Here is a 12356-nt window from a genome sequence, read left to right as displayed (position 1 = left end):
ATGGATGGATGGATGGATGGATGGATGATGGATGGATGATGGATGGATGGATGGATGGATGGATGGATGGATGGATGGATGACCTGGCCAGGGGAGCTGCTGCTTCCATGGAGGTGCCAAATGCCTCTCAGTGGTTTTGCAGTGAGATGTGACCCCTGCTCATCCTGCAGGACCTTCCTCCCCTCTCCCTCTCTGCTCCAGCAGCCACATCCACCTGCTGGGTAATGCCCAGGTCAGGTCTAGTCCTTGTGCTTGACAGACCTTGGTGTGTCACAGCTCTTCCTGTGTGACTCACTTGGGCTTGGATTAGAGGCCAGCAGGCAGAAATTGTCTGCTCCCCATGGTTCCAGGTAGGCAAACCTGTCTCCTCGTGTCTCTCTGGATTTTAAATACCAGCAAACTGGAGAAATGTAACAAAATCCAATCAACTTAATCAGGGTCATCAAAGGCTGTGATTGGAAATCACAACCCAAATTTCCAGAAAGCAGAGGAGCCATAGCTGCTCTGAAAACCATGTCACAGTGGTTTCATACCTTTCAAGCCAACATCCTTTCTGCTCATGAAATGTCATTATTGCTGAAGTGACACTCCAGTTTCCAAGGGCTGTGTTAGTGCTGGCACAGGCACTGACAGGGGGAGCACAGCCCAGTGACAACCCCTGGCAGTGACACAGGGAGGGCTCCTCTCCACTGCCACCTCCCTCAGGGGCTGCTCTGCTCCTGCCTGGAGACACCAGGCTGGGGCTGGGGGCCCTGGGCATGGCCTTGGCAGGGAACAGGGGCACAGGGGACAGTCTGTGCCCAGGGAGCAAACTGAGCGCACGTGTCCCTGCCTGGAACATATGGTCAGCAATGGTACCTGATTAAATCCTCGGGGAATCCTCAGTGTGAACCAGGAACCCCAGCATGGAAACCCCGCAGACAGCAAGGCCATTGTGCGTCCCCTGCTGCTTCAACACTGCCCAGCTCTGACAGGAGGAGGAGCAGCTGCCCCTTCCTCTGCCAGTGCTGGCTCATATCTGATCCTTCACTCTGGGGTTTGTGCCCTGCTGGGTGTCCCTCCAGCCTGGGCTCTGACTCCTCAGCCTGCATTGGCTGTGTGGTAGAGGGGTTGTTTTATAAAGCAAACCCAAAAGTGCATTATTTTCTTGCTTTTTGTAAAAAAGCAGAGTTTAGAGTCAGGTCTGTCAGTCACCAAAGAAATATTTCTGTTGGCTTAAAGTCCTGCTGCTACTTCCATTGCATTCGTATCAGGAGGAGCTGGAGCCTCTGCAGGGAAGGCAATCTTTAATCCATCCATCCTGCCTGCCAGCCTTGATCTGAGGGGGCACTGCCAATTTGGCTTTGTTTTCCCAAACCATGGGACCACGGGCAAATCCTGCCAAATTAAACTTGTCTGAAATGTCACCAGCATCCCAATTCCATAGATGTTCTTTTAATGGGATCTTGCTGGAGGGGTTTCCATTCACTGCATTTGCAAAGCCCCTGCCCTGATGCTTCCAGGCCAGCTGTGCCTGTTGCTGTGCCTGGGGCAGAGCAGGGAGGGGCTCCATGGGAGGTGTGTCTGGGGGTCTGTCTGTGAGCAGGGAGGGGCTCCATGGGAGATGTGTCTGGGGGTCTGTCTGTGAGCAGGGAGGGGTTTCCATGGGAGATGTGTCTGGGAGTCTGTCTGTGAGCAGGGAGGGGTTTCCATGGGAGATGTGTCTGGGGGTCTGTCTGTGAGCAGGGAGGGGTTCCATGGGAGATGTCTCTGAGGGTCTGTCTGTGAGCAGGGAGGGGTTCCATGGGAGGTGTGTCTGGGAGTCTGTCTGTGAGCTCTCCTGGGAGGAACCTGCAGGATGTTATGGAAAACACGGACCTGGCTGGGGAGAGGCTGCAAAAACCACCCTGGTTTGAGCAGGGGAGCTCAGGGCTTCAGCTGAGGTGGCTGTTCCTTGGCAGAGCCAGAGGAGAGGAAAGGGAATGGAAGTGGGGCTGGAAAGGGAATGTGCGTCCCCTAAAGCATCCCTGAGCTGCTGTGAGTGCCCTGAAGGTGTTCAGTACCCTGTGAGTGATCTCAGCACCATGACCCGGGATCAGGGCAGTACCTGAGCAGGAATTCCTGCTGCTGATGGGGGATTGCTCTCCAGCTCCCTCCCCATCCCTGTCTGTGTCAGAGCAGGCACGTAGTCCCCTCTCCCAGGCAAACTGGCACTGCATCTGCTTAATTATTCTGCTGCTGTAGGGACAGTAAAGGGATGGAGGCAGGCAGGTACCCCGTGCCTCTGGAAATCTGTGCACTAATGAGATTTTCTGCACGGGCAGCTTTGGGCCAGTTGTGTTTCTGCGCTCGGTTTCAGAAGGCACCAGCACCAGGCAGAGCCTTCTCCTGAGCTTCCACGAGAGCTGGCTGAGCAGCTGATGCTGAAAGGTTTTCAAGGAGATGCAAATGTACAGAAACAGAGCTCTTTACCAAGGGCCTCTCCAAGCCCAGGTCAGAGCTCAGGGTGCAGATCCCCAGGGATGGAGCTGCTTTTCTCCACCAGAGCTGCCCCTGAGGAGCCCCCAGCTCTGCCCTCCCTGCTCTGGCCATCCCCCCTTTGTTTGCTCCTTCTGTTGCACAAGGACTGGGTTCTGTATTTTGGCAGAATGTTGGTGGTTTTCAGCAATTTCTCTTTTTCTTTTTTTTTTTTTGTCTTTCTGTAGGATTTTTTCCTGCTCTTTCCAATAGCTCTCCATCAGATATGATTAATCTGGACTTGATTCTTTGGCTGCTTTCCCCACTCATTCCATGGTGGGATTGAAACACGTTTATTGCAGTATTGGGGTGGGAGGAACTCTTGTTATTGTTGATGCTTTACCTGTTCTTTGGAGAAAACACTTTCATCTCCAGCATCACCAGACTTTTATAAACATTAACTATGTTAATGAGAGTGAGAAAAGAAATTGCATTTGTGCCAACAGTGGGAACAAAATGTGTAATTTCTCCATTAGTCGATCAGGTTTGCTCATGTAAACAACATGATTAAATTTGTCTGCGTGCATCGTGCTATATGAATAATAATGATCATTAAAAAACCATGCAGGGCCCGAAGATAACGAGATTGTGCTGGGCAGAGCTCGGAGGGGTGGCAGGGCTGGGGCAAACAGAGCCAGGCTGGGTTTGGCAGTGCCAGGGCCAGCCTGGCCACAGCGGCTGTGGGGCATTGGGGCTGTGGGGCATTGGGGCATTGGGGGCTGTGGGGCATTGGGGGCTGTGGGGCATTGGGGCTGTGGGGCATTGGGGCTGTGGGGCTGTGGGGCTGTGGGGCATTGGGGCTGTGGGGCCACAGGGGCTGTGGGGACATTGGGGCTGTGGGGCATTGGGGCTGTGGGGCATTGGGGCTGTGGGGCATTGGGGCATTGGGGCATTGGGGCTGTGGGGCATTGGGGCTGTGGGGCTGTGGGGCATTGGGGCTGTGGGGCATTGGGGCATTGGGGCTGTGGGGCATTGGGGCTGTGGGGCATTGGGGCTGTGGGGCATTGGGGCATTGGGGCTGTGGGGCATTGGGGCTGTGGGGTATTTGGGCTGTGGGGCATTGGGGCCATCAGGGCTGTGGGGCATCGGGGCTGCCTGGGTCCCCAGAGCTGCATTTCCCCAGCCCAGCTCTCTGGGGTGACAGGAGTTGGGGCTGGAGAAAGGGACAAATCCTCGCTCTGCAGGGACACTGCTTGTGTGCAGAGCAGTTTTACACGAGTGGAAGGCTTTGAAGTGGAATCCTGCTTCTTGTTCAACACAAGGCACAGCCCAGGGGACAGGAGAGGGGACCGGACCTGTCCCTCACACACTGCACAGCCCTGGGAGGGACGTTTGCAACTCCTCCAGGAAGGAAATACCCACACGGACGTTCCCTGGTGGATTCCCTTCCTTCAGGATGTTTGTGTAAATCAAATTATTTATTTAGAAATCCAAGAACTCCATGGATGCCTGAGGGCTTGCTGCACTGCTGAGAATTGAGATTTTGATCAGAATCCTTCTCAAACTCTGTAAGAAGACAGGCAAGGTGCCATTTGGGCTGTGGAGCTGCGCAGCTTTGGGTTTCACTGACAATGAAGGGCTCGGCACTCCTGCACTGCCCTGGGGCTGCAAACCCAAACCCTCAGAGCAGTGAGAGTGGGGCCGGGTCAGGCCTGGACACACAGACAGCAGGGGCTGGAGCTCACTCAGCGTGTGACTGTGGCTGTGAGCAGTTACTGTGTGGGATGAGCAGTAACCAATGTCCCCCTGTGGCACAGTAATCAATGTTCCCCTGTGCCCCCTGCCCGGGGCACCCTCAGGGGCTCTGAGGGGTGGGCAGGGCCCCGCGGCAGTGCCAGGGCTGCCCAGGGCTGCTGGGGCACTGTGCCCAAGGGCTCTGGGGCTCTCCTGGGTGTGCTCAGCTCTGGCCCTGCTGCCCAAACCCCATTTCTGCCATCTGCCCCCGTGTCCTGCTTTGAGTGCCTCTCCCATGGGATAATGGCAGCAGCCAAGCAATCGCAGCCCTCTGAGGGATCCAGCCCATCCCTGGGCCTGGGGCACACAGCAGCTGGGGCTGCCCCTGCATCCTGGCAGTGCCCAGGCCGGGCTGGGAGCACCTGGGGCGGTGTGGGGTGTCCCTGCCATGCCAGGGTGGCACTGGGGGGATTTGGGGTCCCCCAAGCCACGCTGGGGTTCTGGGGCAGGAGGGTGAGGCCAGGCTGGCACCGCCATTGGGTTTGTACCCTCTGGTGCAGCCCGGAGCTCCAGAGCAGCCCCCTGTGCACCGTGAACCTGTGAATTGTCTCCTCTGTGCGGGGTTCATTAGGAAGATTAATGAGGTGTTATTTCCCCTCCCTCACTGTCGGGCTGCACAGGGCCCTCAGTAATTTTCCCAGCTGTGCACAGCAGCCATTGCTCCTCCCCAGGGCTCCGGCAGCGCTGCCTTGCCATCAGTTCAGCTGCTCCATCCCAGCAAGTGCTATTTGTCAGCTTAATTAGCCCTAAAGGAAGCACTCCTTCTAAAACGAGACAACACTTTTGTTTTTCCCTGAGAAACACATCATGTTCTTAGCAGAGGCAACTTGTTTAAATGAAGGAGCTTTTCAGCTGAGTTTGGTGCCATTTTCAGGTTGTTCTCCAGCTCGCTGTGCCCTGCCCCAGGGCAGGCACTGTCACCTGCAGGAGAGGCCAAACCCTCCCTGAGAGCATGGCCGGGCTGGGGATTGTCCCTGGGCTCTGTCCCTGGGCTCTGTCCCCCTGCCCAGGGCTCAGCTCCCCAGACCCCTGAGGTGGGAAGGGACCCCAACACCAGCGAGTCCCAGCTGTGCCCCATGCCCACCCTGTCCCTGCCCAGAGCCCCCAGCGCCACCTCCAGCCCTTCCTGGGGTGTTCCTCCCTCCATCTCGGGCATTTCTGTCTCTGGTTTATTGCAGAACAATTCAGAATTGCTCGTTTTGCTCTCCTTCCAGGGTAAAACCTCCAGAAGGAAGCCTGGGAGAAGCCACAGGAATCCTGGCCGGTGTTGGATGTTTGCCCCTGACACGTGTGACCACAACAATCACTTCAGCAAAAACCAGCTGGTGAGTGAGGTTTGGATAAAATTAAACCATGTGGGAGCTGTGGGAGGGGGGGAAGTTGATATCATAAATAATATAACCAGTCAATAACCAATAGATCTGTACCCCTATGGCTCCAATAGACTTCCTTCTTCAGAAAGTGACGTGATCTTTTAAAAATCCCAACAACTCCCCAAAACCTATCCTCAAAAACCCAGTTGTACCTGAACATTCTATTTCAGCCCCGACCAGCTCCCACTGCAGCCCCCAGAGCCCCAGCCAGGCCAAGGATGGCTCTTTATTGATAACCTGCCCCACCAGCCCTGAGCTTCCCATTGCCATGGAGCTCTGCCTGCATTAACCAATAAATCTCCACAGAACCCAGAGAGTGGGAAGTGCTGTTATTCTTGTTTTATGGATGGCAAAATGAGATGCAGAGAGGTTAATAGCAAGTCTAATTGGACAATAATTACCCACTTACCACACTGAAAATTAAGAAATAATCCTCCCATTGTCATTACATCAGCAGAACAAGGCAGAGCAGTGCTCATGTCCTCCCCATCCCACCACTCAGCCAAGCAGCTGACATGCAAATGAAAGCACAGGGAGCACAAGAACAGATAAATAAATTGTTCTTTCCTTGTTTAACATCTATTTTGCACCACTGAGTCACTCAGGATAGAGGAAAATTATTAAATTTCCTCTGGAATCTATTAGGACATGACAAAACAAAGGCAAGCTCCATTTGTAGAACACATCTGTTGGAAAAGAAATGGAAGAAATGGGATTTAATTACTGCTATGGACTGGTTTCACTTCGTTTTTCTGGGGAGGGAAAAAATGTAGGATAAAAATTTCTGCCTTAAAAAAGAGCAATGCTCTGATAATTCTGTCTCTCCTTATGTTTTGTGTTTCCTCTATAAAAGACCATTATACCAATGGCAAGCCCTGTATTGATTTAATACTCTGAATATTGGGGCTTCACTGACTCAATTTACAAAGGGAATTTCTCTTCCAAGTCAGCACTCAGAAGCTGTTTTGATAAGCACTGAAACTCCAATTTCAGTGTTATGAATGAAATCATAAGACACATTGGAGAAAATGTTTTATTTTATTTTGGGTTAGCATTTGAATTTAGGTCTTCCTTTCCTTTCCTTTTTTTAAAGGAAAATATCTGTTTGGAAGATGACACTTAAAAACCCATTTGTAATGAAATGGACTGGCTTCAGATTGCCGTGGGAAATGAGGAATTCAGCCTGAATTGTGATTTCAGTGGCTGAGGGGGCTCAGCACACACCAAAGGTGAGCCAGGCCCTGGCTGTTCATGGCAGCTCCCGGTAAATCCTTCAGTGAAGCAAACTTAGGAAATTGAAGAGAAACAGAAAAGCACTTTGCAGGTTTTTCCAAAGTCGGTAGCAGCCAATAGAAAATCATCATCTCTATCTGCTTGTGAATTGTGCAGCACAGATGTGGCTTCAGATTAAATCCCATAAAAGCAATCGATAAATCTGCAGAATCCAGTACCTGCAATTAAATTCTCCAGAGCTGCTCTCTAAGTACACAAATTGGGAACTCAGAAAGGACCTCTGCCTCTTGATGCATCATTTTTTTGCTGTGAATGCTCCTCCTAATGAAAAATGATGGCAAACAAAAATAGATTTTCTGTCATGGGGGTAATTGTTCTTTTTCTTAGTGCACTCCAAATATTTCTGTAAAGCATCATCTGCTCTTTAAACACATATTGTAGAACATCAATGGAAGTCAATACCCTTTGTCAATGAGTAAAATATTAAAAGTAATGAGCTGACCTGTTTCTTGTTTAGCTATTGATTGCCCCTGCTCTCCCAGGCTGGTTTGCCTGAAATGTGCAGTGCTGGGGATTTGCTCCCAGGGTCGGAGCAGCTGGGCTGGGGCGCTGAGCTCTGCTCTGAGGGGTATCCCATGGCCATTCCCATGCTGATGGGGGAATTAAACGGTTCTGGAATTGCCTTGGGTAAAACAATCAATGAGGGGCTGAAAGGTGGGGGCTCCTACTGATTTTATTTACACTGCTGTTGCTGTGAGTGGGGAAATGGTGCTTTGGGTGTATAGATTTTAATTAAGGCTGTGAACGACCTCTCAGAGATACAACTAAGATTGGAGGGAGAAATTAATTTTTGTGAATCTGAGCTGCCTGTTTCAGTAATTGTGAGGATTAAAAATGGAGCTGGGGACTGAAGATCCAGATTAAATTAACAGCAGAGTATTTTAAGTTCTGTTCAGTGCTGCTGGAGGTGGGCTGGGTGAGTGGCTGGCCAGGGGGGAAGGGAGGGAAGCAATTGTGGCACCTTTGGTCACGGTCCTGAAGCCTGACCTGTGCAATTCACCCTCAAAGGGATTGATGTGATGTGGAAATGCACCTGGGCAGGTGTGCTCTGGGAGCCCCTGTGCTCACCAGTGTTATCAGCCATTCTTTTTTTGGTTTATTTTATCAAAATCTTTATGCTTTTATACACCGGGATTGTTCTTGTACCTCACAAGAATTAGAGATATTTTTAGTGGATTTTCATTCTTATTTGGGTCAAGACTTTCAGTGGTGAAGGCCAGGGTGTGATTTTGGATTAACCCTTTTCCTGCCAGCACAGACGGTGCCTCGGTCACAGCAGCTGCCACCCCTTGTCTTGGCCAGCCTGGACCTGCTCCAGGGGTGTGGACACCAGCTCAGGCAGACTCTGCTGCCAGGCACTCCAGAAATACCCCATGGGCAGAAGGGAAAAGGACAAGGTCGCTGTTTGGGGGTTTGGGCTCCCTCCCATCTGCTGTGAAGGTAAAGTCTCTCCTAATGCTGCAGAAACTTTCAAATCCCTGCAGAAGCTGTGTGTGAAGAGGGGGAGTTATTGGCAGTTTGGCAGTGATGGAGCAGGAGAGAGAGTAAATGTTAAATGCACTTTACTATACAACAAATTTTCAGTTTATGGCATCCCAATACATCTAGAAATGCTGCTCGCTTCTGGCCAGGAAAATGCCATTCATTTTGCTATTCCTATTGCTTGGAAAAGAGGTGCTGTGCTCATGGTTATTTACAGTGTCCCAGCTCTGGGAGAGGCTGCTGTGCCCCCCTTCCCTCCTGTGGCTGCAGAGTTCCTGCTTGTTCCCATCACTGCTGCCAGGCCAGGACGGGCTCCTTTCCCCAGAAGTGGGTTTGGTGTGCCCTGAGTGTCAGTGGCCCTGCTCCAGACAGGTGACTCTGGGCAGAATGACCAATTCTCAGGTGTGTTTGGTTCTTGGCGCTGGCTGCAGAGTTCCTGCTCGTTCCCATCACTGCTGCCAGGCCAGGACGGGCTCCTTTCCCCAGGAGTGGGTTTGGTGTGCCCTGAGTGTCAGTGGCCCTGCTCCAGACAGGTGACTCTGGGCAGAATGACCAATTCTCAGGTGTGTTTGGCTCTTGGGGCAGCTCAGGGCTGTAACAAACACAACAGGCAAAGCCCAGTCCCTCCCTGGAGCCCTTTGCAGACACTTGTGTGCCCCATGGGACAGGGACAGCAGTGAGTGCCATGGCTGGGACAGGATGCTCATCCCTGGAGTGGGACCCCTCTGGGAGCCAGAGCTGTGCAGGGAGATGTGGCTGGCACAGTTCACTCATGGATTCACTGCCTGGGAGTGCTGCTGGCAATTACTGCAGTGAGATAAAAGTGTTCCAGGCAGAGAGGAGCAGGAGGGAGCAAACAGCCCCTCCGAGCGTGCAGAGGAGTATCTTGGTTTTACAGCTGCACACAGCATCCATCAAAGTGCCACCTGCACACCCTGGCTGCTACCTGGAGCTGCACACATCCCCTGAGCCCACAGCATGCATAAAACACACCTGGAATGAGGCAGGCTCTGCCTGTACATCCAGGAGGCTCAAAAAGTGAAGTACAGGGGATGTGTGTGCAATGCCTGCTCACAACAGAGGAACAGGGCTTCATTCCATCAGAGCCACCAGCTTTCATTTCTACACTTAGCAGGTGTCACTCTAAGTGTCCAGACTGAGTTCAGGTGCTCTCAGGAGCCCTCTGGGGCCCGTGCAGGTCTTGCAGGGTGCTCAGTGGCGCTGGGCAGGCAGTGAGGGCAGCTGTGGAGGGTTTGAAGGTGTCTGTGCACAATCATCCCACACTGGTTTGGGCAGGAAGGACCTCAGAGCTCATCCTGCTCCCCCTGGCCTGGGCAGGGACAGCTCCCCGCAGAGCAGGCTGCCCCAGCCCTGTCCAGCCTGGTGTCCCTCTGCAGAGCCCAGCCCTGAGCCCTCTGTCTGTCTGTCTGTCCGTCTGTCTGTTCCTCACGTCCCCTGGGCTGAGGTGGGGAAACAGCAGCAAAGAATAGGCTATTTTTATTTCTGTGTGCATCAAATCCTGGTTTTATAACTTATTAATGATGAATTGATCTCAGGAGATATTAACTCTGTATTTACAGAGTGTTTAGACATGCTGGGGGCTGTTTTAAATGTACCAGCTGCTCGGTGCTGATTTAAGTACACAGATGTTCTTATTAGCATAACATTCAAATTCGATGCCCTCCTTATCTGCATCCTGCCAAAGCACAAAAACAGCAAATCCACAGCCCGGGAGCTCCAGGCAGGAACAGCCTTTCCTCCCCTGGGACCTCGTCAGCTCCTCATGCCATGCCACCCCATCCCATCCCATCCCATGGATCCCATGCCATGCCATTCCATGCCATATGCCATGTCATGCCATGCCATGCCATGCCATCCCATCCCATCCCATCCCATCCCACGCTCCCAGCAGGTGCTGGGGATGGGCACGGGGGGTTCTTGGGGTGATTTGGTGGAGCCACCTGCTTGCAGGTGTTTGCAGCTGTTTGTTTGCAGCTGTTTGTTTGCATGGTTTTTCTGTACGCATTTGTTTGCAGGTGTTTGTTTGCAGGTGTTCATTAGCAGGTGTTTATTTGCAGCTGTTTACTTGCAGGTGATTGTTTGCAGGTGTTCGTTTGCAGGTGTTTTTAGGTATTTGTTTGCAGGTGTTTGCAGGTGTTTATTCGTTTGCAGGTGTTTCTAGGTGTTCGTTTGCAGGTGTTTGCAGGTGTTCGTTTGCAGGTGTTTGCAGGTGTTTCTAGGTGTTCGTTTGCAGGTGTTTGCAGGTGTTTATTCGTTTGCAGGTGTTTCTAGGTGTTCGTTTGCAGGTGTTTGCAGGTGTTTGTTTGCAGGTGTTTCTAGGTGTTCGTTTGCAGGTGTTTCTAGGTGTTCGTTTGCAGGTGTTTGCAGGTGTTTTTTTGCAGGTGTTTGTAGGTATTTGTTTGCAGGTGTTTGCAGGTGTTTATTCGTTTGCAGGTGTTTCTAGGTGTTCGTTTGCAGGTGTTTGCAGGTGTTTGTTTGCAGGTGTTTTTAGGTGTTCGTTTGCAGGTGCTCAGCGACAGGCAGCCCGGGACAGCAGCGTTTCCTTTCCTCTCCTCCCTGGGTGCTCTCTGTGCTCCTGCCGGGCCAGGGGAGGGGACAGGGCAGGGACACCCTGAGCAGCAGAGCCAGTGGCAGGGCTGGAGCTGCCTTCCCTAAGCCACCCTTCTCTCCAGGGACACAGCCCTACAAAGGACCTTTTGTTCTCCATTTTCACTTTTCCCTTCCAGTTTCTACATTGTGTCGCAGAGAAACAGCAACCAACCAAACCTCTTCTTTATTTCACCTACCCACCAACAGGAATGGTACGAAATGTCACCAGGAAATCTCCACTCATTCCAGCTCGGCCTTCCAGAATGTGGGAACAACCACCTGGACTGATGAATATTTTAGGCCAGTATCCAATTTTAACTTAATTTTTTAAAACTTTTTTTTTAATTGGCCTTCCAGCATGGGATATTTTATATTTATATATACAGATGAATGCATATAGATGTATATATAGATATATATATGTGTGTGTGTATGTTTATATGTATGTATACCTGTGTACATATATATACAAACATATATTTATTTATATATACATATATTTTTATATATTTATTTATACATACATACATATATATATATATTTATATATATTTATACATATATTTATTTATGTGTGTGCGTGTGTGTGTGTGTGTGAGTGTGTGTGTATCCCCAAATTACATATTTTTGCTCTCAGTTTTTACTTGCAGCAGCTTTGGGCTGCCACCCGTGGCTCTGCCTCTCACTGCCCCATGTCCCTGCCTGTCCCCACCTGTCCCCTCTGCAGGGACCGAGCACAAAGGGAGCCCTGGGCTGGCTCAGCGCCACCGGGACAATCAGGACTGATGGGGACACGGGAGCAGCCAGGGCTGCACACCAGAGAATCCCCGGAGCAAACTGCACCCAGGAGCCCCAGCTCAAACCACCCCCCTCTGCTCGGCAATGAGGAAAGGCATCGTAAACAGCAGAGAGGAAATTTTTGCCTGGTGACTGCAAATAAGCACCCAGCAGAGCTGTTAAAAGTTGCTTGCTGAAGAGAAAAATATGATTCTTCCAGTTTTATGGGCCGTGCTCAGATAGCTCTTACTCCTGCGCCATAAATCCAATTTTCACATAGATTAAATGGAAAGGCAGCAGAGGCTCTGCTGAATAATGCACGGCTCGGGTCGGGGTGGGTCTGTGAGGGGCAGGGACGGATCCTGCTGCTGCTCACCCCTGGAGATGTGACCGGGCACCTGGGCTGCTCAAAGCCACCCCGGGGCTGTGACTGCACTGCCCCATCCTGCTCTCTGCCCAGCCCTGCGCATCCCTTATCCAAGCCCGAATGTTCCCCCAAACCCCGGGGTTAGGGCAGGGCTGGAGCAGGGCCCTGAGGCACCGCTGGCTCCGGGGAGGATGCTCAGGGAGGGCAGCAGGGACACAGCCAGA

At 51.7% G+C, this 12356-nt stretch overlaps 1 long non-coding RNA gene across 1 annotated transcript; it reads left to right on the top strand.

Moving 5' to 3' along the window:
* Positions 1 to 5031: 5031 nt before the first annotated feature.
* LOC132080727 (uncharacterized) lies at positions 5032 to 7224 on the top strand. Its single transcript, XR_009419600.1, has 3 exons — positions 5032 to 5104; positions 5445 to 5555; positions 6697 to 7224. It is a non-coding gene; the product is annotated as an uncharacterized LOC132080727 (long non-coding RNA).
* The last annotated feature ends 5132 nt before the right edge of the window (positions 7225 to 12356 follow it).

The sequence above is a fragment of the Ammospiza nelsoni genome, chromosome 16 (genome assembly GCF_027579445.1).
Source record: "Ammospiza nelsoni isolate bAmmNel1 chromosome 16, bAmmNel1.pri, whole genome shotgun sequence".
Lineage (NCBI taxonomy): Eukaryota > Metazoa > Chordata > Aves > Passeriformes > Passerellidae > Ammospiza > Ammospiza nelsoni.
The sequence above is the reverse complement of the archived record's forward strand: the minus strand, read 5'-3'. Positions and strand labels throughout refer to the sequence as shown.